Below are 27,485 nucleotides of genomic sequence, written 5' to 3'. Positions count from 1 at the left end.
TACCTATCTCATTCATCTATTTGGATCGATTATTTTCTGTCATTGAGTAAAAGACAAACCCCGCATAGGTTAAGTCAACCCCATAAACTGATGCAACTCTGAAGAACCACTTACAACTGATGAAGTTTTAAAAATGTAATATAAAATCAGAATAAGTTGCATATACAATCCTCTCAGGATAAGATTCAACAAGTATACAGGAACTAGAAGGAACATAAATTCCCTAAAGAACCTCAGTCTACAAAAGAATACAATTAAAGTCAATTCCAAAATCAGCAGATTAAAAAGCATAGACACAAAGTGGTTCCGTTGCGTCATCTACAAAAGAGAATAAACAAGTTAAATCTGTCCCTACTCTATGCTAGGTGACATCCCTACTTCGCAAGTTCCTTACCTAAAAAGGTGTCAGCAGTTTGACTTCCAAAGAAGTTCAAACTCTCTTAGCCTCTAATGGTAACTTATGTCGAGAAACAGTACCCTCTCTGCCTACCCATCCGCTCTCTAAGGGTCCTCGGCCTACTGCTCTCTCGCGCTCTGTTCTTCTGCGCTCGCTCCTAACTTCTCCTCTGAGCTCTCTATGATGGCATCTGCTCGGAGCTGTTCGCTGTCTTCTCCCCGGGGTACTGTCCCTAAATACACAATCACAGTATGGGTGGAACGCCCCTTGACGCCCACCACGTACACATTTACACATGAGGTCATTTCTAGCTCTTTCCATAACTTCATCTCTTCGCGTCGTCCGTTAAGTTGACCTTTCTTCTTAGGCACCATCTTCGTCTTCTTGCTGGTGACTTCATTGACATTCCAATTGACACTTTCAGAGCAAAGTCTATCACCTCAACAGAACTTCATTCTTTACGACTGTATTCGTAACCTCTTTTGGTCCTGTGAACGGTCATTTCTAAACAAGACCCAAATTCCAAGCGTCTCTTATCTCACTTAGGCCATAAACTTCGTCCAGCATTGTCACCTTAAATCTAGCAAGACCTTTGACTCTTGGCTCGCACGTTCAGATCAAGGCTATCCCCTGTTCCTATGAGACCACTAAATTACTTGCAGCGGACTACACTCTTGCGAACTCTTGGTCAGTTAAGGTTAAAATCACACATGACCAAACCTTTCTAACATTCCTACAACTCTTCTACACAGTATAACCTTTAACACACATTTATATGGATATATGATGTTACAACGCGGACTTTTACTCCGCATACCGTTACAACGCGGTTTTTACAACGCGGATACTGTAACAACGCATGTATTTACAACGCATTTTTTTACAACGCAGGTACCTTTACAACGCATACCATTACAACGTAAGTATAGGTAAGTATATGTTAATATTAATAATATAATAGTAACTTAATTTTAAAAATATATATGTTAATATTAATAATATAATAGTAACTTAATTTTAAAAATATAATTTAATGTAATTTTAAATAATTTAATTTACGTTTATTATTTTAAATTTAAATTAATATTACTTTATTTTTACCATGTACCCCTGTACCCCAGAAACTGAAAACTGACCCTAAACTCCAAAAATAAATTAAAGTAATTTTATGAAATATAATTTAAATTAATTATTGAAAATTAAAAATTAAAAAAAATATAACATTATTTTTACCCTGTACCCCTGTACCCCAAAAACTCAAAACTGACCCTCAACCCCCCAAAAAAATGCAATGTAATTTAATTTAATTAATTTAGTATTAAATAATTTAATTTAAAATTAAATTTAATTTATTTTTACCCTGTACCCCAAAAACTGAAAACTGACCCTGAACCCTAAAAATACCCCTTTACCCAAAAACTGAAAACTGACCCTGAACCCTAAAAATACCCCTTTACCCAAAAACTGAAAACTGACCCTGAACCCTAAAAATACCCCTTTACCCAAAAACTGAAAACTGACCCTGAACCCTAAAAATACCCCTTTACCCAAAAACTGAAAACTGACCCTGAACCCTAAAAATACCCCTTTACCCAAAAACTGAAAACTGACCCTGAACCCTAAAAATACCCCTTTACCCAAAAACTGAAAACTGACGCTGAACCCTAAAAATACCCCTTTACCCAAAAACTGAAAACTGACCCTGAACCCTAAAAATACCCCTTTACCCAAAAACTAAAAACTGACCCTGAACCCTAAAAATACCCCTTTACCCAAAAACTGAAAACTGACCCTGAACCCTAAAAATACCCCTTTACCCAAAAACTGAAAACTGACCCTGAACCCTAAAAATACCCCTTTACCCAAAAACTGAAAACTGACCCTGAACCCTAAAAATACCCCTTTACCCAAAAACCCTAAACTGACCCTAACCCCTAAAAATACCCCTTTACCCCAAACATATAACATTTAAAAAATAACTATATACTTACCAATACTTACGTTGTAATGGTATGCGTTGTAAAGGTACCTGCGTTGTAAAAAAATGCGTTGTAAAAACATGAGTTGTAACAGTATCCGCGTTGTAATGGATGCGTTGTAACAGTAGTGCGTTGTAAAAAATGCGTTGTAACAGGTGCACACCCATTTATATATAATTGAATCAGCAAATCTGTTGATTATAAGTGAATACATTTTACATAGAATACAACGTTTATATTCTCGTGCTTACATTGTGCTATATATGCTGCACATTTCTTCGCTTTACGTTTTCGCCGTTTTCTCCGTTTAATAATTACACACGTATATTCAGTTTTGCACGTTCTGCTGTTCTTAAGCATTACTATACATTTCTATATTAGCCCACTATGTATACGGGCCTTCTAATTCTAATACACTTCTAAAGTGAATACAGATACATTTCCTATTACATTGGTTACATCGGCTAACTTTACGCTACAAATGTTAACTTCACGTTATGGATTCTACGTTTGCGTTATGTGCTTGTGAATATGGTACAGATATACTTTTTATTCAAATTGTGCTCTCTCAGTTCCCCCCTTTGATGACCTCTAGGGGTCATCACCAAATGCAATTTGAATAACACCTTACACAGAACTAGTTATAAGATTCCCTCTTTTTATCGTTTCGAGAGCTCTTAAACTTTTATACTGTTGATCTTGTAAAGCAGCTAATCTCCTTTCTTGCTCTCTCATGGATCTTTGTAACCTGTTTGTCCTATACCATTTGTACAGTTTCACTAACCCCAACAATGTAATTATGCAAATCAATATTATTAAAACAGGTTTCAATATGTACCACACAACGCTTTTACCAAGATTGGCAAACCAATTTCCAACTTTTCCCACTCCATGACCTACTTTTTCCCAAACATTTACTTTTGTTAAATCTTCGATTTCTTGATGTATCTCAGTAATGTTTTGTATGACTTTCTCAAGTGGTTTTGAATTGTCTGGAATATAAGTACAACATTCCTGGACCTTCAAAGCCTTGCAGACTCCGCCTTCTTTTGCTAGCAGAACATCTAAAGCAAGACGGTTCTGGAGAACCATTGCTCTAATCGACTGCATCTCTCCTTCTACTAGCATTAATGACCTTGCAGTACTTGCAGATAATCTATCTACAACTTTAGCTAGTCTCCTGATCTTAACATCGTTAAGTATTAAACCTAACATAGGAAACATCGCTCCAAATATGTCTCCAACTACTTCAGCATCTCCTACTTCTCTTTTCGCTCTTGTCGAAGCCTTTCCTTCTATGATCGCTAAATCCTTTGCATGATATATTTTGGGGAAGACAATTGCCAAGTAACACGAACCATACCAATTGTCAGGCAGTTTTACATAGGCATTTCTTCCACATACAAAATATACATTAGGAATAGCTTGCATCCCTTTCATAAAGTCTTTCGTATAGTACTCTAACCTAAAAGCATGTTCGCAATTTACTTCACCTACAAATACACTCTCATAATATGTCTTGCTTCGAGTTAAACATAACTTTCCTTTCTGCGTTCTATCCAAAGCTATTGGACCATTGCTACCTTTCTTTTTGTGTGCCTTCTCTTCTTCGGTCCAATCAGTTTTCCACTGTCCTGACATTTTTAGAATCTTCTGTCTTCTGTACCTGTCATCTACTTGTCCTATGAACTTTTTCTCTACTTCTGACACTTTGCAAGTCAGATTATTTCTGCGTGCATATGAAGTATCTAGTGTATCCCAAGGAAGAAAGAATTTTGCTAATCTATCCTCCTATTTATAATAGTCCCACTTATTCATTTGTTTATAATTCGGGACTTCAGGCAGCACCGAATCATAATTTGAAAAGTAGTACTCAAACCCTTCTCTACCATAAAATATACTGAGCAATAAACTACATGTTATCCCATAAGTCAGTGGGAGATGATGATATCTGATGCCTTCATCTACAGAAGCCGGCAATTGCATACAAACATAGCAATCCTTGGCCTCCATGGCATCGATATACTCGTACAATAACTTGGCATATGCGTTTGATCTAAAGTTTCCCTGTGACTCGTCTACGTGTAACCTACGAGCTTCATCTGCCAGTAACGCTTTTTCACGGATCACATTGCTCTCCTCCTTCTTCCCAACAAGAGCAGGTTTCAAAGTCGTTACAGGCTTTACATCTGCTGTTTCTTTATCACTTTCATGTCCTACTATGTATGATATGGTCACTACTGTAATAATGAGAAAAATTACTACTGCTATTAGTGTACCTACTATGCATTTGGCTTTTCGGTTTGGGTTGCCGTTCTCCATGTTATCAAACAGCGTAGCTCGTTCTTTTTCGAAGAAAAGTTTTTCTTTTTCAGTCTTTATTTGCTTTATTTGCTTTCTTAGTCTGTAAAGTGCTTCTTATCAACAAAAGTCTCTTTTTCGCAACAATGTCTTTTTTATCTTCAGCAACAGACAACCCTAAACCTTCTCCGTCCTCTAAATGTAATCCCTAATTTTATTCTTCTTTCCACTCGGCGCTAGGTTATCTTCTTCTTTATAGCTTAACACAAAAGTCTTTATGCATCTAAAATTATTCTCGTACCTGCAGCTTTAATAACATGTTCCAATAACTCTAAACGAATGACTTTTTCCTCTTGTTCTGGTATTTGCTGACCAAAAGTCGGAAACTCTAATCGATTTAGCACTAGTTCTTTGATCCGACTTAGGTAAGGGGGTATGGGAAGTGTGAAAGTCAGTAACCCCTCAGTCTCGATTCCAGGCGTCAACATCCATATCTCCACTGCCACAAATGGATCGAGATCGATCACCTTCACTTCTCTCACTCTCCCAGATTTCTGTCCCCAAGACATCTGCTAGATAAGTCCACTCTGGGGTGGCGTACCTTCTGCAGGGCACACGTACCCTTCTTGATCTTCTCGGACTCTCAGAGCCTGAATCCGTAGTTTCTTCTTCTTGATCCGACTCTTCAGAGATCGGGACAAGGGTGCTCTCTGGATTTACTTTTAAGCTTGACCTTCTCCTTCTTTCCGGCCAACTAGCTTTTCCATTCCTTGTCCTCCTGCTCCTTGTTCTTGGACTCGTCTCTTGATCACTTGCAGCTTGTTCGGTATCTGACTTGAACTCCCAGCTACTTTCCTCTTCTGAGGCGACTTCGGTCTCACTGGTGTCCTGACCGTCAGTAGCCTGTTCCGACACAGGCTCAGCCTCTTCGATCACCTCTACAGCTTGGCTTTCCCCCTCTGTGGCTTCTCCGCTTTCCGCTGGATTCTCATCCGAGAGAGGAGCTGTTTCTTCTAGAGGTGTTGGCACTCTTCGGGTGTGTGAGGCGTGTATCCAGTTGGGCAAGCCTCCACACTTTACTGCAGTGTTCGTAACTAGTATGACTTGAAATGGTCCTCGCCACCGCACGTCTAGACAGTTCTTCCTGACATGCTTCTTCACCAGGACCCAGTCCCCTGGACACAGGTCATGGCACAAGTCTTGTGCTGATGGAACCTCTGCAGCCTGGACCTGGAGGGACACAGAATGAATGGCATCAGATAGTCCCTTGCAGTAGTCCAAGATCAAATCGTCTGTGATGTTCAACAACGCTGCAGTCGGAACCGATGGCAGTCTCATAGCTCTCCCCATTAGCACTTCGTGTGGAGAGAGACCTGTTTTTCTATCTGGTGTGCTACGTATGCTCATAAGAACCAATGGAAGTGCGTCTGGCCAACTCAGGGATGTCGATGAACAAACTTTGGCGAGTCTGGACTTGATTGTACTGTTGATTTGTTCTACAATCCCTGAAGCTTCTGGTCGATAGCTGCAATGGAGCTTCTGATCGATACTCAAAGCTGAACACAACATCTTCACTATTTCGCTGTTAAAATGAGTTCCTCTGTCCGATTCCAAAGAGGATGGCACCCCGAACCTCGGTATCAACTCTCTAAGCAACAATTTTGCTACTGTAAGTGTATCGCACCTACGTGTCGGGTAAGCTTCAACCCATCTGGAAAATATACAGACAATCACTAAGACATATCTGAGTCGATTGCACTTAGGCATTTCAATAAAATCCAGCTGCATTCTATTGAAAGGCCCCCCAGACCTCCCTATGTGACTCAAAGTAACTGGTGTTCTCTTTCCTACGTTTAGTTGCTGACAGATCATACAATGCTGACATACTGCTTCTGCCGCTACTCTAAACTTCGGATTAAACCACGTTTGTCTGAATACTCTCACCATAGCATCTCTACCTATGTGTGCTGATCCATGCAATTTCCTTGCCATTGGACTAACAAGTTCGTTTGGTAAAACTGCTCTCCCATCTGCAGAAATCCAAAAATTAATTTCACTTTTAGTACATCCAGCTGTTTCCCAGCCCTTTTTCTCATCATCTGGTGCATTTTCCTGAACACATTTTAATTCGTCCCACGTATCTACAGTGTCTAACAACATTGTCAATTCAGTTCTTTCTTGTATTCCCCCCACTTCTACATTGGTGTGAGAATATCCCTGTTCTGCACAATAGCGTGCAACTTCGTCGGCATAACGGTTGCCTTGCGACACAAAATCTACATTCTTTGTGTGCGCGGCACATTTGACAACCGCTATGGCTGTCGGACCTTGCAATGCCTCTAACAATAATCTCACGAATTCTCCATTCCTAATAGGAGAACCCGAGGAGGTCATGTAACCTCTTTGAGACCATAACTGCCCATAGTCGTGAACTACCCCGAAACCATACTGGCTATCGGTGTATATGGTGACTCGAATTTTGCTACCTGCTAAACAGGCACGGGTCAAAGCAATGATTTCAGCTACCTGAGCGGAGTGTACTCCTTCCAGGCAGGCGGCTTCCACAACTCTGGTAATTGTACAAACTGCATATGCTGCTCTCAGCTGACCGATATCGTCTCTTACGCATGAACCATCAACAAAGAATATTTCATTGGGTTCAGTCAGTGGCTCATCTACAATATCAGGTCTCGGTTTGGTGCATAGTTCAGTCACATCAAGGCAGTCATGATCTGTACAAATTTCATCATCAATCTCATTTGGAAGTGGCATCAAAGTAGCAGGATTCAAGACGGAGCATCTCTTTAGGGTCACATTCTCAGCAGCCAATATGACTTGCTCGTAGCGTGTGAGCCTGCTATTCGTCAGATGCTGAGTCTTAGTCCTGGTCATTAACAATTCCACAGAATGCGGTACGTACACCACTAACTGATGTCCCATTACCACACTTTCACATCGTTCAATGCTGACACCCGTTGCAGCTACGGATTTGAGACATCCGGGCAACGCTGCGGCTACTGGATCTAATGTAGCCGAAAAATAAGCAACTGGCCTACGCGCATCTCCATGTATCTGGGCCAAAACTGCTAACGCGCAACCCTCTCTTTCGCAGCAGTAAAGCAAGAACGGTTTTCCGTAATCAGGCATTCCCAAAGCCGGGGCACGACACAAGTCCTCCCTCAGCTGCAAAAATGCCATCAAACAATCTTTGTCCCATGGTACCGGATCACTCACTCCTTTGTGCGTCAGCTGTAGTAAAGGTTTTGCCTTCAGTGAAAAGTTGGCTATCCACTGTCGACAATAACCGACCATGCCTAGAAACATCCTGACTTCTCTTTGTGTTTTAGGCGCGTCCATTTTCATGATTGCCTCTATCCTGTCTGGAGACACCTTCCGTTTTCCCTTTTCAATCCTGTGGCCCAAGTATTGCACTTCAGTCAGACAATACTGCAATTTACTTGGAGACACCTTGTGCCCGTTCTCGGCCAAGTGATTTAACAAGGTGATGGTGTCTACCTTGCAAGCTTCCTCAGTTTCTGACGCCACTAGGAGGTCGTCTATGTACTGGACTAGAACCGAGTTCTTGGGCAGTACTAGACTTTCGAGATTTTTCTTCAGCAGCTGGTTAAAAATCGATGGGCTTTCTGTATACCCCTGGGGAATACGACACCATGTTAAAACGCGATTTTCCAGCTTAAAAGCGAACAAATACTGGCTCTCCTCATCTAAAGGAATCGAAAAGAAAGCCTGGCACAAGTCTATCACTGTGAACCATTCAGCTTGGAACGGTATCTGAAACAATATCACTGATGGATTCGGTACCACTGGACAACATGAAACAACGATATTATTAATCTTTCAAAGATCCTGCACTATCCTGTATTTCCCACTAGGCTTCTGCAAACCCATAATCGGGGAGTTACATGGACTTCCCACAATCTCCTTCAGTATTCCCTGTTTAATCATGGATTCGATCACAGGCTTTATTCCTGCAATTGTCTCCGGTGTCAACTTATATTGTGGTGTTCTTGGATACTCAGCATTGGGTCTTACCATGATCTTTACCGGTTCTACCCCTTTAATCAGTCCTATTTCTTCTCCAGTAAAATCCCACACCTCAGCTGACACTGTCTCCTTCAAGTCCTGTGGAAGCTCCTGCACCGTTAGGGTAGGATATAGTTCCACGCATTCCTGCGAGTTTACAACCTTAAAATCAGCATCATCATCGTTAGTCTGCACTTCGTCTCCTTCAGGTGTGCAATATATTGTGCAATTTAGTTTACACAACAGATCTCTTCCTAACAAACACACAGGGCTAGAGTCACAAATCACAAACTGATGTTCATCACTATAATTTCCTATCTTCACTGACACTGGTTCAGTCAGAGGATTCGTCATTCTCCTGTTTGCGACTCCTACCACCTGAATCGTTTCTCCCGACATTGGCACACCTGGGACTACCGCCGATCTCAAAGTGGATCGAGTGGCACCCGTATCTACCAAAAAGGTCGTAGGACATCCAGCCACCTCAGCTTCTACGTATGGTCCTCTCTGGTCTACTTCCAGGGCTGCTCCTAGAGTACAGTCTTCTTCCCTATTCACTCGTTGCCCCGTAAGAGGATCAACGTAGTAGCATTCTTCTCCTCCTACGAACAGTGGCATCTGTCTATAGATTTTCCCTCCATTTGTAATGCGAGGCGGTTGAGGGAACGGTGCTCGAGGAGTCTGAGTCCCCCCTTTGATAAACTTTCCCTTCGGGACTGCTGCTCCCTTTACCATGCTGGTTTGAACCTCATCCTCCTCCTGTTCTAACTCTCCCGTCTCGACATTATAGGGACACTCGCGTCTCCAATGTCCCACCTCGTTACACTGATGGCACCTCGTTGTCTTTTTCAGTGTCGCGATATCTACCCTCGGTCTCGGTCTTTCTTCCTCATCTCTGCTCTGATTATTCTGTTTCTTTCCTGGGATTCCTGTTCCCTGTTGCCGCTGTCCACCCTTCCCAGCTGATTGCATCTGCACCAACATCAGCTTTTCCTTAAGTTTCTTTGCTTTTGAATCTATTTCATCGCTACAGTACCTTGCATACCTCAGAATCTCATCTAAAGGTTTGTTCTGCCAACAGATCAAATGCTGTTGAATCATCAGGCTTATGTCTGACCTCAATCCTAGGACAAACTTCGACACAAACTGTCCTATGTCTTTGGGGTCCATCACATCCAACCCACTGTACTGTTTGAATGCTTTCAGCAATCTCTCATAGAACTCGTGAACTGTCTCTTTAGGCTCCTGAGTTGTTCGATCTATCTTAACCCAGTCTATGTCCTGCACCGGCACTTTCTCTTTTAACCATGCAATTACTCTTTCGTACTGTTCCATGACTCTCTCTGATGGACCATTCGTCCGAACATCCCTATCGGGTTCACAAGTGGGCCATTCGATACTAAGCTTGCATGCCGTCCACAAATCTCCGGGTACTACGATATCGAACAAAGTGTTCAAATCGATCCACAGTACCTTAGAGATCTTCACAAACCTCTCTACCTGCTTATACCACTCGACGGGATTCTCCCTGAGCTTTGGAAAGGAATTGGTAAATGCCGCTAAATCCCCCCTACTCCAGGGCACATGCACGTAGCTTCCGTTCGCGATTTCTCGCAAAGGAAAAGCTTCCATTCGCATTAGCTCTCCATCCGGGGACCTCGTAAGTGTACTCCTTCTGACAGATCCCCTCTTAGACCATCTTTCCTCCCATTTATCCAAATCCCTCCATACTCTGATACTCAGGATCAGTTCCTTTATGTGTACTTTCAGCCCAATCGTCCTACGCTCATCCAAATCTTGATCCGTGCAGTGTAGCCTATGGTTACCCTGTAAAGCTTTAGTTCGTGATAGGTCTATCATATACCTGTTTGCCAATTCAGATAATTTTTCATGAGCTGACCTTGCTTTCCGAGTAAAATCCTTAGATATAAACAGTATTTCATCATGATCATACAGCTCTAACCTTTCCATTGCCACTGTGCCGTCTATTATTTCATCCAAGTCTGATTTCAAACTCATTACATCAAGCCGTTTTGCTTTTATTTCAGCTCTCAGTACGTCAGTCCTAGGTTGTTCGCTTACATCCCTCTCTCCCCCACTACGCGCCCTACGTCTAGGTACAGGTGAGTTGTGAGGAGTTCTTCTTGCATCTCTTTGTTCCCACCTCTCTAGATCCCAAGCTTTTCCATCCTCCCTTGGGGTGTGGTGGAACAATGATCTATTCCCCATCACTACATTCTGTCTTTTCGGCTCGGTCTCTTTAGATGCGAGATAGGATCCTCCGTTCTGCTCTATATCACTGCAAATCCCTTGCTGTCTGGTGTCGCTCAATAAACGATAAGGTCCTTCACGGTCCTCCATGTTCCCGCGATCTTGTTCGTGATCACCGGATGCATGGCGAGACGTTTCGCGACTCCCTGTATTCCCCTGACTTCGTCCATGATCACCGGATGCATGGCGAGACCCTTCGCGACTCCCCATGTTCCCGTGATTCCAATGTCGCACATTTTCGTCCGGGGCATGGTGAGTGCACCTGAAACTATCTCGGTACTCCTGCGTCCTTCGTTCTCCCTCACTAAGGATGACGCGAGGCACTCCCCCACACCCTGCATTCCTGTCGTCGCACATTTGTCTACTGCCACTGGTGGTATGGCAAGTATCTCCTCTGCTTCCTTGACTCCCTCTCTCCCACTCCGGGCTGCTTTCGCCAGCTCCGCAATGAGAGAGGATCCTGTTATCCTGATCTCTCCATTCTGCTTCTGTTTCTAATCTTTTATTCTGAGTCTCTTCGGCAGCATCCCATTCTCTCAAATATTCCCTTAATTCCTTATAGGATTTTGGTTTCGGTCCCCTCAAATCCATCCGTCCTCTTTGACCCCCTTGTTCTATCCAGGGACCCGTTGCGGAATCTAATGGGGTACTCCGACTCATTGGTCCTAGCAACTGCCTCTGAGGATTTATCGTATTATTCCTATTCTCCATCTCTGCCCTTTCCCTGTCCCATCGTGCCTGTTCCTCCTGCTGGACCCCCTCTGGGTTGTAGATTGACACTATAGGGCCTATGGTAACAGGTACTTGTAGAGCATCTGGCATTTGATACGACCTTGCATGCTGCGTTTCTGGCACCTTCTGGACCACGAATCTTCCTACTACTCTCTGTTCGGGACTAGATTGAGGTACTTCCTCACCTTTCTTGGTATCCCACTCTGTTACTGGGAGCGGTTTATATTCCCCCCATCTAGCTCCGTCCCCTTGCTGTAGTTCGGGATTTTCGGCTTCTCTGTTGTACGGAGGTGGTCTATCCATTAATAGTCTCTCTATCAGATCCTCATCTGGCTCGCTATCCTCATCTTCTTCTAGAGGTTTCTTTTCTCCCGTAGCTTCTAGCATTGTGAACAGTTTGTCTGCTTCTATCCTTTGCACCCTCCACTTTTTAGCTTCATCGTCCCATTTTGCATCCTGCACTGCCTTTACCGATCGTCTCACTCTTTCTTGGCGCCTATTCGAGCTCTTTTCGTGTGCTGCTCTAAACCATGCACTAAGGGCTTCGAACTGTGTTGGCCTCGGTAGAGGTCTCGTTGCGAGCATTACCGCTTTCAATTGGTTCAATACTTCTAACTTAAACGTCCCGTATCTCGGAAACGTCAGTTCCTTATTCCCTTCCGTTAGCTTATTCCACTCGGAGATCCATAGTATTGAGTGTAAGCCTACATTTACTGCCATATGATAAGCTGGTGTGCCTTCTGGTGGAGCTTCTTCTCCTGCATACAAGTTTCTTCTATCTCTCCTAAAGATTGCCCTTAAACGTTTAAAACACTTCATTTTCGATAATCTACGATTTTCCTTATTAATTCTCTTCCTTGTTTACGTCCCGATGACAAACCACCAATCCCTGTGCGGCTCTCGCTAATCAGCCTATCCCAGCGCGGTTCTACGCTAACCGGCCAATCTCAGCGCGGCTCTACGCTGACGTCACTCGTCCCCTCTGCAGCAGTTCCCCTCCTTTCTCAGCTCGTCTCGCGGTCTTGCATGCGTCTCATTCATACACCGAAAAATGACTACTTCCGTCCAAGCGATCACTTTTCTCTGACTGTACGTCCACAGTCTAACTGTAATTGTCACCTCAACTGACGAGACGTCTTCCTTTCACGGTCAGACGCTCGCCTTAACTGATAGGTTACTTACACACAGTAAACGTACGACCAGCGTCCGTTACTCATACACTCACTCTGTCACTCCCCCTATCATCGGTCCGACGGGCGATCAATGGTACCTCATGACCCCCTTTACAATGGTGAACAATTACTCTGGGTGTTCGATACACCCGAACCACTCAAGCTCTCCTTGAACTTAAGATTTTATCCGGTTGCGCGCGCTCACAACCTTCCCTCAATCACACTACAGGCATTCAACTCCGCTTGACATTACAACACAGGTACAACATAAAACACCGCAATCTTACAACGCATGACCCTTATACTCACTCTCGACCGACTCTGCTGCTTTTCTCTCGACGCACCGTCAGCACCTTCTTCGGCAGGGATTCTTCTTCTGGTCGTCGATGGCTAGGGACCTTGGGGTAATCTAGACCTGACCTAGGTTGTCTTCCTCAAGAAGAAAACCATCTTTCTCTGCTACCAACTGCGGGGAATGAGATTTTGATACCTTTTCTGATCACTTAGATACCTATCTCATTCATCTATTTGGATCGATTATTTTCTGTCATTGAGTAAAAGACAAACCCCGCATAGGTTAAGTCAACCCCATAAACTGACGCAACTCTGAAGAACCACTTACAACTGATGAAGTTTTAAAAATGTAATATAAAATCAGAATAAGTTGCATATACAATCCTCTCAGGATAAGATTCAACAAGTATACAGGAACTAGAAGGAACATAAATTCCCTAAAGAACCTCAGTCTACAAAAGAATACAATTAAAGTCAATTCCAAAATCAGCAGATTAAAAAGCATAGACACAAAGTGGTTCCGTTGCGTCATCTACAAAAGAGAATAAACAAGTTAAATCTGTCCCTACTCTATGCTAGGTGACATCCCTACTTCGCAAGTTCCTTACCTAAAAAGGTGTCAGCAGTTTGACTTCCAAAGAAGTTCAAACTCTCTTAGCCTCTAATGGTAACTTATGTCGAGAAACAGTACCCTCTCTGCCTACCCATCCGCTCTCTAAGGGTCCTCGGCCTACTGCTCTCTCGCGCTCTGTTCTTCTGCGCTCGCTCCTAACTTCTCCTCTGAGCTCTCTATGATGGCATCTGCTCGGAGCTGTTCGCTGTATTCTCCCCGGGGTACTGTCCCTAAATACACAATCACAGTATGGGTGGAACGCCCCTTGACGCCCACCACGTACACATTTACACATGAGGTCATTTCTAGCTCTTTCCATAACTTCATCTCTTCGCGTCGTCCGTTAAGTTGACCTTTCTTCTTAGGCACCATCTTCGTCTTCTTGCTGGTGACTTCATTGACATTCCAATTGACACTTTCAGAGCAAAGTCTATCACCTCAACAGAACTTCATTCTTTACGACTGTATTCGTAACCTCTTTTGGTCCTGTGAACGGTCATTTCTAAACAAGACCCAAATTCCAAGCGTCTCTTATCTCACTTAGGCCATAAACTTCGTCCAGCATTGTCACCTTAAATCTAGCAAGACCTTTGACTCTTGGCTCGCACGTTCAGATCAAGGCTATCCCCTGTTCCTATGAGACCACTAAATTACTTGCAGCGGACTACACTCTTGCGAACTCTTGGTCAGTTAAGGTTAAAATCACACATGACCAAACCTTTCTAACATTCCTACAACTCTTCTACACAGTATAACCTTTAACACACATTTATATATAATTGAATCAGCAAATATGTTGATTATAAGTGAATACATTTTACATAGAATACAACGTTTATATTCTCGTGCTTACATTGTGCTATATATGCTGCACATTTCTTCGCTTTACGTTTTCGCCGTTTTCTCCGTTTAATAATTACACATTCAGTTTTGCACGTTCTGCTGTTCTTAAGCATTACTATACATTTCTATATTAGCCCACTATGTATACGGGCCTTCTAATTCTAATACACTTCTAAAGTGAATACAGATACATTTCCTATTACATTGGTTACATCGGCTAACTTTACGCTTCAAATGTTAACTTCACGTTATGGATTCTACGTTTGCGTTATGTGTTTGTGAATATGGTACAGATATACTTTTTATTCAAATTGTGCTCTCTCACAAGTGTGAGACAAAAAAGACAGGAATTGCATAGTTTTGTACTTAAAAGGCATGGGGTAGCTTGGTGTTTCACTACTCGAGCATTCAGCAACTCTTACTTTTTTGAATATCTCGGACTATATAACTTCAATGGAATGCATCGATCGATACTACGGGTTAAATAAAGAAAAAAAAAATAGTGACAGTTAAAAATTAAACAATAGGCCCAAGATGCCTGTCAAATCATCTGTAATTGTTTGCTTTTAAGTTCAGGTGAATCAATGAAACCCTCAGACATCAAGTGTTATGCGGCAGAAGCTGTCTGCGAGAGCTCAGGATTTGGACTACAGTTTTATCCTTTGTAATAATGACTTAGTGGCACTAATTCAATCGCTAAACATTTTGCACCAATCGCTTGGAGTGTAGCAACATTTTTATAAGGACTGGTGTCAAACCAGAGTGAATAAACATCCCCCATACGTCTATTTTTCTAGATTCGCTGAGTGTAATACCGTCTTTTTACCATGGCGGAGTGTGGGGAATTTCCAAGATTCAGCTGAGGCTCAGAAATTGTAAAAATGGCATATGAAGATTGGCAAATATGAGTATATGGTTTGTGGCATGCTGCTTTGGACGTGCCGAGTTTATAAACAAACATATTTAAACAGAAACGGAGCCTAATCTAATTTTCAATAGGCCTTGTGAGCATTGACCCCCATTATTTTCTTTGTTAAAGAAAGTGTAATCTGAAATAAGGCAAGCAGTAAGAAAGGATTTTTAAGATTTGGTGGTAATAACACTGAATGTAGACTTTACACTGTAGCAATAAATGTGATAATCAGCCTTTCTTGCTAAACATGCGCCGAACAACCTATAACTATTTAACTGTATCACACCTACATAATGGTGCATTTGTTCTATTATTTCTTGTACCATAAATAAAAGCATGGCATCCTTTTGATGATGAATGACATTTTTTTTTATCTGGAACACATTTTACCATCTGAATGCCAGGTTCTCCCATCTTCCCACTTCAAAGAGATACTCAACAGGAAACCAATAAAACTGAGAGTAAACACCAGCACGTGTGACTTTGTATCAGTATATTCCATGTCACAACTTGTCTGCATTCACTTTAGGGTACTTGCTCTTAAGTGCTCTTGGTGTCTCAGATGTCACATATCAGTAGTGTCTAGCTTGCTTTGTCAGATGTGACCATCTCTAGCTAAATTATTGCTTGATGTCTTCACCAGCTCTACATAGTGTTGTTGACATAAGGATGGTGTCCTCCCTCCATCCTCGTGAGGTTCTTGCTAACATCTCTTAATCTTTCCTATTAACTAGCCTCTCCCTATAAAGTGCCAGTAGTTAGAGCTGTCATTTCATGAGGTTCTCTCAGGGCCCTCCACCACGATGAGTGCAAATTCCCATGATGTGTCATTCCTGTTTACATGCAAGGGGATGCTGGTTCACTATTTCAACATAAATGTTATAACAACCTTAACAGTAGCTTGGAGAATACTGTTAAAGGCTAGTTGCAGACAAGGAATTTAGGTGAGGTACATGTGTGGAGAAAACCACCAAATCTATCTATCTTCTGACTTTTATATAATACTAAATTAGTTACAAATAACACAGGTGAGTTTTTCTTTTGCAAGGTGGGGCTGAGACTGGGAAGGTCACATTCATCCCCACCTTGCATGGCTTTCTGAAAATGGCCGCTAAATGAAGCTACAAAAGGACTACTTTCCCACATCTTTGACACTTATGAGGTTACTTATACTATTAAAACTCCAATGCATAATATTTTAGGGTAGGTGTTGGACACTAAAGGGAATACATCTACTATTTTCACTCCATTCTAAGCCATTTTAGAGAAGGTGTTGGACACTGAAGGGGATTCATTTACCATTCCTACACCAATCTAGACTATTGTGAAGATGGTGTTGGACACTAAAAGAGTCATATTTACTATTCCCACTCCAATCTAAATCTTTCAGAGAAAGTGTTGACATTCCCTGGCTCCAGATGCACAACAGGAGAATATAGAGCTATTTGTGTGGGGATAGGCACAGCCCTATTCAGGTGCAAGTGTCAGCCCTCCCTCACGCTCTAGCCCAGGGAGACACACCAGCCTGGTGATGGACCATCAGGATATGTGTGGTACATCTCAGCTCCCTTTGTATGTGTCTGTCTACAGAGAATGCACAATGCCCAGCTATCACTCAACCCAGACGTGTATTCAGAGACAGGCAGAGGTACAGAATGGTTAAAGTAGAAAATGTCCACTTTCTAATAGTGGTACAAAAGGGGGTGGTGATGGACGGAGCATCTGAATCAATCAAACACTCACACACAGTCAAAAGATGTGGGTTTAATCCATCACCGTTCTTTAGACCACTCTGCCACCCCAGTTCAGATATGGCTATATGCAAATCAGTCTGACCCTGTGCCTCATGGGAACAGTCCAGCCCGAACTGCCAAGCCATGTCTTCCCTGGACCGGAAACAAGCTTCCGAGGACCGGTTTCTGGCATTCCAGCCGTCTTCAGCCCGGCTTGCTTGAATCCAGTGGCAAAGTGAGCAAGGGACTCACGTCTGAGCATACCCTGCCACACTTATGGCGGCCAAAAGCTTCAAGATAGCCTGGCTGATGAGGATTATGAATCTGAAACCGGTCCCAGGATGATTGTTTCCGGTCCAGGGAAGACAAAGGGAGCTGAGATGTACCACACATAACGGTGATGGATTAAACCCAGATATTTTGACTGGGTGTGAGTGTTTGATTGATTCAGATGCTCCGTCCATCACCACCCCCTTTTGTACCACTTTCTAATAGTGGCATTTTCAGACTTAAAATTAAAAATCTGACCACCATACGTTATGATTTTAAATTGGAGTCCAGAGACACCAAACTCCAAATCAAATCTCTCTTTTCCCAAATAGAAATGACACTTAAATTATGCTTTAAGACAATCCCAATGTTTGGATGTATGACGTTACAACGCAAAATATTACAACGCACTCCGTTACAACGCATTTTGTACAACGCAGGATCCATTACATCGCATGCCTTTACAACGCATGACATTACATAGCAGATGCTATTACAACGCATGCCATTACAATGTAAGTATAGGTAAGTATATTATTTTTAAAAAAAATGTAATTAATTTAAATTTAATTATTTAAATAAATTAAATAATTTTAAAATAATTATTTTGTACATATATTACTTTAAGTTTATTTTTAAAATAACTATTAAAAATAAAGAACTATTTTTATTAAGTAATAACATTATTAAAATTAATTTCTTTAAATTAAATTAAAAGATTTATTTTAAAACTAAACCCTAAAAAAACCCTGTACCCCAAAACCCAAACCCAGCCCTGAACCCTAAAAATACCCCTGTACCCCAAAACCCAAACCCAGCCCTGAACCCTAAAAATACTCCTGTACCCCAAAACCCAAACCCAGCCCTGAACCCTAAAAATACCCCTGTACCCCAAAACACAAAACCCAGCCCTGAACACTAAAAATACCCCTGTACCCCAAAACCCAAGCCCAGCCCTGAAACCTAAAAATACCCCTGTACCCCAAAACCCAAACCCAACCCTGAAACCTAAAAATACCCCTGTACCCCAAAACCCAAACCCAGCCCTGAAACTTAAAAATACCCCTGTACCCCAAAACCCAAACCCAGCCCTGAAACCTAAAAATACCCCTGTACCCCAAAACACAAACCCAGCCCTGAAACCTAAAAATACCCCTGTACCACAAAACCCAAACCTAGCCCTGAACACTAAAAATACCCAAACACCCCAAAACATATACCTCAGTACCCCAAAACATATACTCCTATACTCATACTTATTTTTTTAAATTACATAAATTAATATATTTAATTTAAAATATAAAAAAACATAAATTAATATATTTATTTATTTTTAATATTAATTAAATTAATTAAATAATGTTAAATAAAATATAAAAAAAATATATACTTACCTATACTTACGTTGTAATGGCATGCGTTGTAATAGCATCTGCTATGTAATGTCATGCGTTGTAAAGGCATGCGTTGTAAAAGTTGCGATTTAACGGCTGTTTCCCCAATGTTTACCTAAGGGAGAGACAGTCCTTGTTCTAGTGAAAAACGAATGTAAGAGTATTTCACTACCAGGCCATGTAAAACTGAAAAGCACATGTCCTACTTTTTGAATACACTGCACCCTGCCCATATGACTACCTATGGCCTAACTTAGGGAGGTTTTATATGTAATAACCAGGCAGGTTTGGGCATGGCAAGTAGGTTAACTTGACAGGTTGAAATGGCAGTTTAAAACTACACACAGAGGCTCTGCAGTTGCAGACCTGAGACATGTTTACAGGGCTACTGAGTGGGTGGCACAATCACTCAGCAGACCCACTAGTAGCAATAAATGTACAGGCCCTGGGCTCATATAGTGCTCTCTACTAGGGACCTATAAGTAAATTAAATATGCCAATTATGGATAAGCCAATGTTTTTTTTTTTTTTTTTTTAATCCTCATATTGCAAATTTTTATATGTATGGAGTGTTAGGTTTCTGCCTCTGATTATCTTTGCCGGAGCGGCCCCTTTGTCTTTCGTGTCTGGGAAGTTTCCAAATTTCTCAGATTTCTCAGAGGAGTATCCTTAAACCATTACATAGTAACAGGTCTGGTTAGGGATAGGGGTAGGAGCTAGCCACCTTGGCTACTCAACAAGTATTTTACTCGACAACCAGATGTTGTTTCGCATTAATCATTGGACCACGTGTACCAACCCTGTATTGAAGTCTAAATGTTTTTCCATGATTTCCCAGAATTTAAATCTTTTAGAAGTAGTTCCCTTTCTGTCTAGTTTATTAACCCTTAAGACAGAGTTCATCCATGCTCCATGTGTTGGAGGGGATGCACTAACCCAGTTGATACAGATCTCTCTCCTTGCCAGTACAATTAGCACAAATAGAAGGTTTTCCTGACATTTAGTTAATCTCCCTCCATCTTTTGTGTCTTCAATCCCAAAAAGAATGCCAATGTTACAATGTTTAGAGAGCACAGCATTTGTATTTTAGCACTGGTTTGCAGTGGTAATGTGCCCAGGATCCTAAAGCCAAAAAACAAGTTCAGAAAAAGAGGAGGAGGAAGGCAAAAAGTTTGGCCAACCGCGCAGAAAGGACTATTTCCAAAATTGAGGATGTCACAAAACCATGCAGCAGCCTTGGTGACCCCTCTGCCACCTATGCCCTGGGTACCCCTGGTACCATATTCTAGGGACATATAAGGGGGTAAAGTCTGTACCAATTTAGGATTGCTAAGTCGGGCAAAATAGTTTTGGGAGCGAGCACAGGCCCTGAGGTCTGGGCAGCAGACCCCAGTGCACTAGCAGAGTCATAACAATCAGCATTTAGAGCCAAAAGTGTGGGAGTGATCATACAAAAAGAGCAATTTCCTACAAGAGCAAGGTATGAACACTTTTCTAAATCCACATCTTGGTTAACAAATCATCTCCCTTCACATCCATTTGTTGGAAACAATGAGGATCAACTAATGCAGAAGTTTAGAGGAAAGATATTATTGCAATTTAAATGCTTTTGAGAATATTCTGGCTTCGGTATGTATAAAAATGGCATGAAGGGTTTGATGCATAAGAATCTGAAATATCTGGAAGCACAATATGAGTAGTCGGTATGACACTCGGTGTGTGTTTGTAATGGTGAGACACTGGCTACTGAGAAGTCAGGTAGCTGTGGACCCACGCATGAGTTGAACTTTAATGTTATGTCAGGAAGACAACAAGCTTTTGAGAGGCAATGTGTGGATTGTAATAAGGGGAAGGCAATTTTTTTGTAAGTGATTTGATATAAAGACAGCATCTTGTCACAGGTTGTGCTCCATGTGACCTCTATAAATAACAAGTGTTACTATTCACCAGTGTAATATTATTCAGTTTTTGAAAACAAGAACGATGGAAAGTTGAGCTTGCCTTGTCAGGATTCAAGTTTGTTACCTGCAGACACACAGGTGTCATTGGTTAGTATGCAATTTATGGAGCCATTTTTCTGGTTTGTTGGCTTTAAAAGATTTGAAGCACATATGAAGTAAGCGCTTTGTAAGCCTGTTCTAGTAACAATACAAAATAGAATTGGGAAAGAGAAACATATAATTGAACATCAAAAAAGTAGAGAGAATAAGTTCTCCTTGATTGTGTTCAAACAAAAGCAAATTAATTTGAAATATGCATTTACAAATATAGCATAAGTATTTAAACATAAGGATAAGGAGACATTTGGCCGAATTTTTGTATACCTAAACTTTGTACAGTATGATGAATATTTTGGATTTGCAAATATAATGTTAGCAGTAGATATATGAGCATTTCTGGGGTGGCATACATTCCTAACTATATGGGCATTCACATATTTTTTAAACTATGTGCACTGACTTTAACTGCCCACAAAGTTACTTCTGTAGCAGATAGGGTAAGTGTATTTTCTGATTCTTAATATGGAAGGGATAATCCCATATTTAATGGTGGGTGTGAGTAAAAGAGATTCGCTGTGTGAAATATGTTTCCAATTGAGAAGCATAACAACTGTAAATGTGAAAATACATATTTGCATCAGAATTTAACTTTCAGAGTTTTCCACTTTGGGAAAATTCTGCATCCACAAATTTTAAACAGTACAACGCAGAATGGAAAGTATGACTCTTTAAGAATTGAATCTACCTTGGATTGTTTGTAAGTAATAAGTTGAACATTTGCTCCCAATGTATAGGTAAAAATTACAGACTTAGAAAGCTATAAATCTGTGAGTCAGGCCAAAAGAAAAACGTAATGAAAGAAATATGATGAAACAGGACTATGAGTGATAATAATGGACAGAATATGGAGAAGGTAAGACTATGAGCAGAGTGGAAAGGTACAAATCAATTACATCAAAACGTTCCCAATGAAGACAGATATAATTATGTTTTTTTAGGAATTGAGAAATGAAGGCTCAAACGAAAATTCATGTTTTTCTCTTCTTATTAAATCTATGTAGCAACATTCAAACGTAAGAGGTTGAAAAAGAATAAATGTAGGTGGTGTGTTAGAGAAAGTCATTGGAAACAACACAAACCTAAATTGACCTGTTTGATCAGAGAGGGGAATGAGTCAGATGGCAGCTATTAACTGATGCATAGTCATGGACTAAGTTAAAAGTGTGTTGTAGATTCTATTGTTTGCATCTTTTGACTCGTCAACCTACTGAGCTGTGGTCACTTGTGTACCTCTCATTTCTTTCCTATGTGACTTCCGCAGAAGTGCTCAGCACTTTGTGTCGACCGTTGAACACAACAGATGGGAATGCAAGAGTTGGGTGTGGAAAACAGAGGGATCCACTTTCCTGACCTGTTGCTAGTGTTTTTAGCGTTTCTTAAATTCTTGCTAGATATTAATCCGCCTATAGTATTTTTCTAGCCTTCAAACTATTGACACAGAAAGAAACACGTAGGTTGCAGCACTTTCTCCATCAGAACTTTTTTTGTGAAACAGTTTGTTTCAGCATTACATCCAAAAGACAACCATCTACAGTTCACAAAGTTATTAAATCGTAATATTCTGTTTGACCCAGTTTTTCTCCCTACCTCTAATTGAGTTACAGCTATAAGAACCCACAGTCCGAGATCTATGCACAACAAAAACTACTGGTATATCATGCAATGTGTTAACACAACACAAACCCTAAATGCCAACATGTGGGCAACCCTGCACTTATTTGAACGGAATATTTCAATCTCCAAATATGAGAATCTTGGTTGGACTCATGGTAAAAGTTTTCAGGATTGACTTTATTTTCCACTAAGGGCAGGTCGATCACATATTTTGTCTTTGCCGCTTATTTACAAGTGAGACAGTAGCTCACATTTTTACTTGAGTATTATTTAAAACCTAGCATACATTCATTGGACACCAGGCGGCGTAGATTGCTTCAACTATTAAACGTCTATCACACATTCAATGGCATTCTTCAATGAGAGTCTTGCATAAATAATGATTCCAGAAATACCTTTTAGGAAAATTAACTTTGTGATTATGGTCATTAACGCCTTGCTTTCCATGGTGACTAAGGGCCTGATTACGAGTTTGGCAGTGCAGCATTGGGTCCGCTCCGCCGCTCCGCCGCTGCACTGCCAAACTTGTAATCAGGCCTCACACCAAATTAGGAGATTCCTCCTGTCTGGCAGGCTGGTTTTTTGCATTCCTATGGCAGGGCCTCAGAAAATGGGCACTGCAATGGGATAGCCAAAAACAGTTGCTGCACGGTATGAACTATGAATTCCATACTATGCAGGAACTGGGTAGGATGCACAAAGGGGAGCACACAGTGTGCCCCTCTGCATGCAGCCCTGGGCAGAGACGCACCCTGGCAGAGACGAAACATGTAATATGCTTCACGGGTCCGACTGTGGTCCTGGCCAGCATACTGATGTCTCATGACCACCAAAACAACACCAGGGAGAGCCAGTTCCCTGGCGGCTGCAGTGGGGCAATGGCGGTCCAACTGCTCTAGTCGTAATAGGGCGGCCAGAAAAACGCCACCACCTTGCCCTCACAAGTCTGGCAGTCCGTGGACCACTAGACCCATAATTAAGTGATGTGTGGTCCTCTAGGGACTGAAATGTAGATAACTTGATGACTGCCATTCATCCTTTTTTCCACTTATGTGGCTGGGAGGACATCTTGTAGTACAAGGTGAATAATTTTTTGATCTACTCAAACCTGAAGGCCTATACTTGACCCCTTAGAAGCAGTCAACTTAATGGTATTTGGTTCTCCTAAGCATATATCTTCATCTGTTCAGATCCCTGATAATTGAGACCTTCAAGAAAAGAAAATCAGTTGACTTGTGTGCCATTCCCTGGCATGAACCTGCAGACCGACCACATCCGCTACGTTCTCCAGTCTGGGTGAGATGTCATTTATTAAATTGCTTTCATCACATGCTCTTAGCGTATGGCTGCTTTTAGCATGCTGGAGGCAAAGCTGCTGCACAAACATAATTGGTATAAAACTTCTAATTAAGGGCCTGTTTGAAAGGCGAATTTTACAGTACATTTAATCAACTACATGGCAAACACACTTTTACCAGTTTGCTGAATGATTTTAATATCCCCATCCCGGGCAGTGGAATTGAATGCCTAAACATTTAGGGAGAGTGTATGGGAAAAACACAAATGACCAGCACACAAGTGTCTGCCATTTGCGGTGCATGTGTTTTTTTGAGCTAGAATACAGCAGCAATGGACATAAATGAATTTTGCAAAATTATGGGTAATTTCGTTCAATTTTCCTCAAATTTCACATAATTATACAAATTTCACACATACTAATGTGCCCTTTACTTTAAATTTTGTTACAGTGACCTTTATTATGGTCCGGATTCATGGTTGCACAGATAAAATAATAGTACCACAAAGGAACCCTAGCAAAACTCCTAGAAAAATGTGTTCAATCTCAGCTTTGTGATCATATAGAGAACTATCAACTTCTAGTCCAACATCAATCGGGTTTCAGGAGGGACACAGCACTGAAACGGCTCTCACACACGTTATGGATGACATTTTAAAAATGCTTGACAAAAACGAATCTTGCCTCCTGATTCTCTTTGACCTGTCATCCGCTTTCGATACGGTTAATCATGACAACCTTCTATCCATCCTGCAAAATAGAATGGGTTTTGCTGATCAGGTACTATAATGGTTCTCTTCTTTCCTTCAGCAAAGATCACAAAGAGTCAAGGCAAACCACTCCCTCACCCAGACCTCCCCTGTACTCATGGGGGTCCCTCAAGGGTCCGCCCTATCACCCATCCTATTCAACCTTTTCTGGAACCTCTTGCTAACTCATTAAATTCTACGAACATTCTCTTCCACATGTATGCGGACGGCACGCAACTCTATTTGAAAATCTCTTCCTTGGATAACATCATCTCCCTCAACACTACTCTAACATCTACTCAAAACTGGTTAACTGAGAACGATTTCCTGCTTAACACTTCCAAAACAGAATTCCTGCTCATCTCCCCCCGAACCACACCCCCAAGATAGACCTATCTCTGAGTCACCTCACTGCTTTCAATTGCACGCCTCTCATCATTGACTCAGCAAAATCCCTCGGAGTCATCTTGGACAAGCACCTGAATATGAAGAACCATATCAGTAATGTATGTAAGGGAGCAAACCATTTGTTGAGGTCACTCAGAATGATCAAACCGTTCCTTCCATAAAGGATTTCAAGCAGGTAGTTAAAGCGCTTGTCTTGCCGAGGATTGACTACTGCTGCGCTACTCTCAGTAGTGGCCTTCCCAAATACGCCCTGGCTACTCTAAGGTCATCTCTGAATGCAGTGTTCAGATTGGTCTCTGGCAGCAAAAGATACAATCATATATCCCCAGTCCTAAAATCTCTTAATTGGCTACCCTATGAAGCTTGAATTAAGTTAAAGATTGCTGTTCTGACTCACAAAGCCCTTCACCTTAATACTCCCAGTTACCTTGCAGAACAATTTGAAGTATCCTGTGGATCTAGAGCCTCAGGAAGTGCCACTACCTTTCTCCTGAAACCACTTATCTTGAACAAAATAAGTACTTGTCACCGAGCCTTCTCCGGCGCTGCACCAAGGATTTGGAACTCTCTTCCACCAGAAGTACGCAGAATTTCTTCAATGATGGCTTTCAAATTGGAAGCTAAACGATTCCTTATGAACAAATTCGTACCCTAATAGGGATACTTTCTCCTGCTAGGATGTTGAGACTGCTTTTGTTATTCCTCTCTTTCATATTGTAAAGCGCTCTGTTATCCCTTGGGATCTTGTTCGTGTTATATAAAACTTAATAAATAAATAAACTAGGTACCAGAGAAACACTGTGCTGCCATCCAATGGGGTTCAAGATGTGTTTGTGCATATATCACCTTAGCATACCCTACAATGATAAGACTCCTGTTGAAAAGATATGCTTGAGGTGGGTTTATACTATTACTCCATAAAAACATAGCAAGTTTTGATAAGTAAAATTGGTGGATGCTCTGGTTGGAATTTGGAAAGTACACAGTAAGGTATTTACGAGCTCATTTTGCCCCTGCTGGTGCGTCACTTTTACTATGGGAAAAAGTGGCATACTGGCACGTAAGGGACTTGTAAATAAGCCCCCAGGGTTTTCCTTGAGTGATTTAGATGGATTCACAAGAGAGAAAGTCAGAGCTTTTATTGAATGTATGGGGCATATTTACAAGGAAATATCAGAGTACGGAGCAGCGCCAAATTTGGCAGCACTGCGCTCGCACATTTCCAAAACGCAGGGTTGCATCGCATTTACAACAATATGGTGCACCCTTGTGTTTTCCCTAATGCTGCCGCTAAAATTAGCTGCCTAGCACCAAAGCAGGTACCCTTGCACCATAGTGCAAGGGTGCCTGCTTTTCAGGTAATAATTGTTTATGTGCAGGAAGGTGTCTCTTCCCACACATAAACAATCACTAATGGCGATATGTTACTCTTATGTGTGCTGCAGAATGCCGCACACATAGAAGAAGCAAATAGTCACTATTTAATGATTGTTTATGTGCAGGAAGGGACACCTTTCAGCACATAAACAATCATTAATGGGGTTTTGCTCTTTATATGTGTGCTGCAGAATACAGAGAAAAAACTCAAACAAGGAGAAATAAAAGTTTTTTTCCTTGTCTCTCCATTCCAAGGCCTGCTATTGCATGGTGTTAGTTTTTGGCGCTATCTAAGATTTACAGATCCTTGCAAATCTGTGGCAGTATCAAAAGGCAATGGGTGTTGCAGTGGAACGCCGACAGCAACACCCATTGCATGCCCCTTTCAAGCAAAGTGATGCATGTAAAGGGGCCCTATTTACAAGGCAGCATTAAACCACAAAAAGTGGTATCCCCTTGTAAGTATACACATAAATGTATAGGCCAATATCCTCTGGTTTGCTATTTTACACACAGCGGGAAAATAAAGTTGAGGAACAACTGCCGGGTGTTGTTTAATACAACCTTAGCAAGCAAAGCAGAATTTGAGAACTCATGCTGTGGTAATGCAATGCAAAAATATCTCATAGTATGCACTATTTGTTCAGGAGATAAAAACAGATATCAGTGCAGTTATTATATCAAGGTGTAAGCGGAGTGCGGAGCAGCACCAAATTTGGCAGCACCGCACTCGGAGATTTACAAAATGCAGGGTTGCACCATATTTACCACAATATGGTGCACCCCTGTGTTTTCCCTACTGCTGCTGCTAAAATTAGCTGCCTAGCACCAAAGCAGGTACCCTAGCACCATAGTGCAAGCGTGACTGCATTGCAGGGAATGATTGTTTATGTGCAGGAAGGTGTCCCTTACCACACATAAACAATCACTAATGGCGATGTGTTACTCTTATGTGTGCTGCAGAATGCCGCACACATAGAAGAAGCAAATAGCCACTATTTAATATTTGTTTATGTGCAGGAAG

Source organism: Lissotriton vulgaris, chromosome 6, assembly GCF_964263255.1.
Source record: "Lissotriton vulgaris chromosome 6, aLisVul1.2, whole genome shotgun sequence".
Taxonomy (NCBI): domain Eukaryota; kingdom Metazoa; phylum Chordata; class Amphibia; order Caudata; family Salamandridae; genus Lissotriton; species Lissotriton vulgaris.
Note: the sequence above shows the minus strand (reverse complement) of the source record.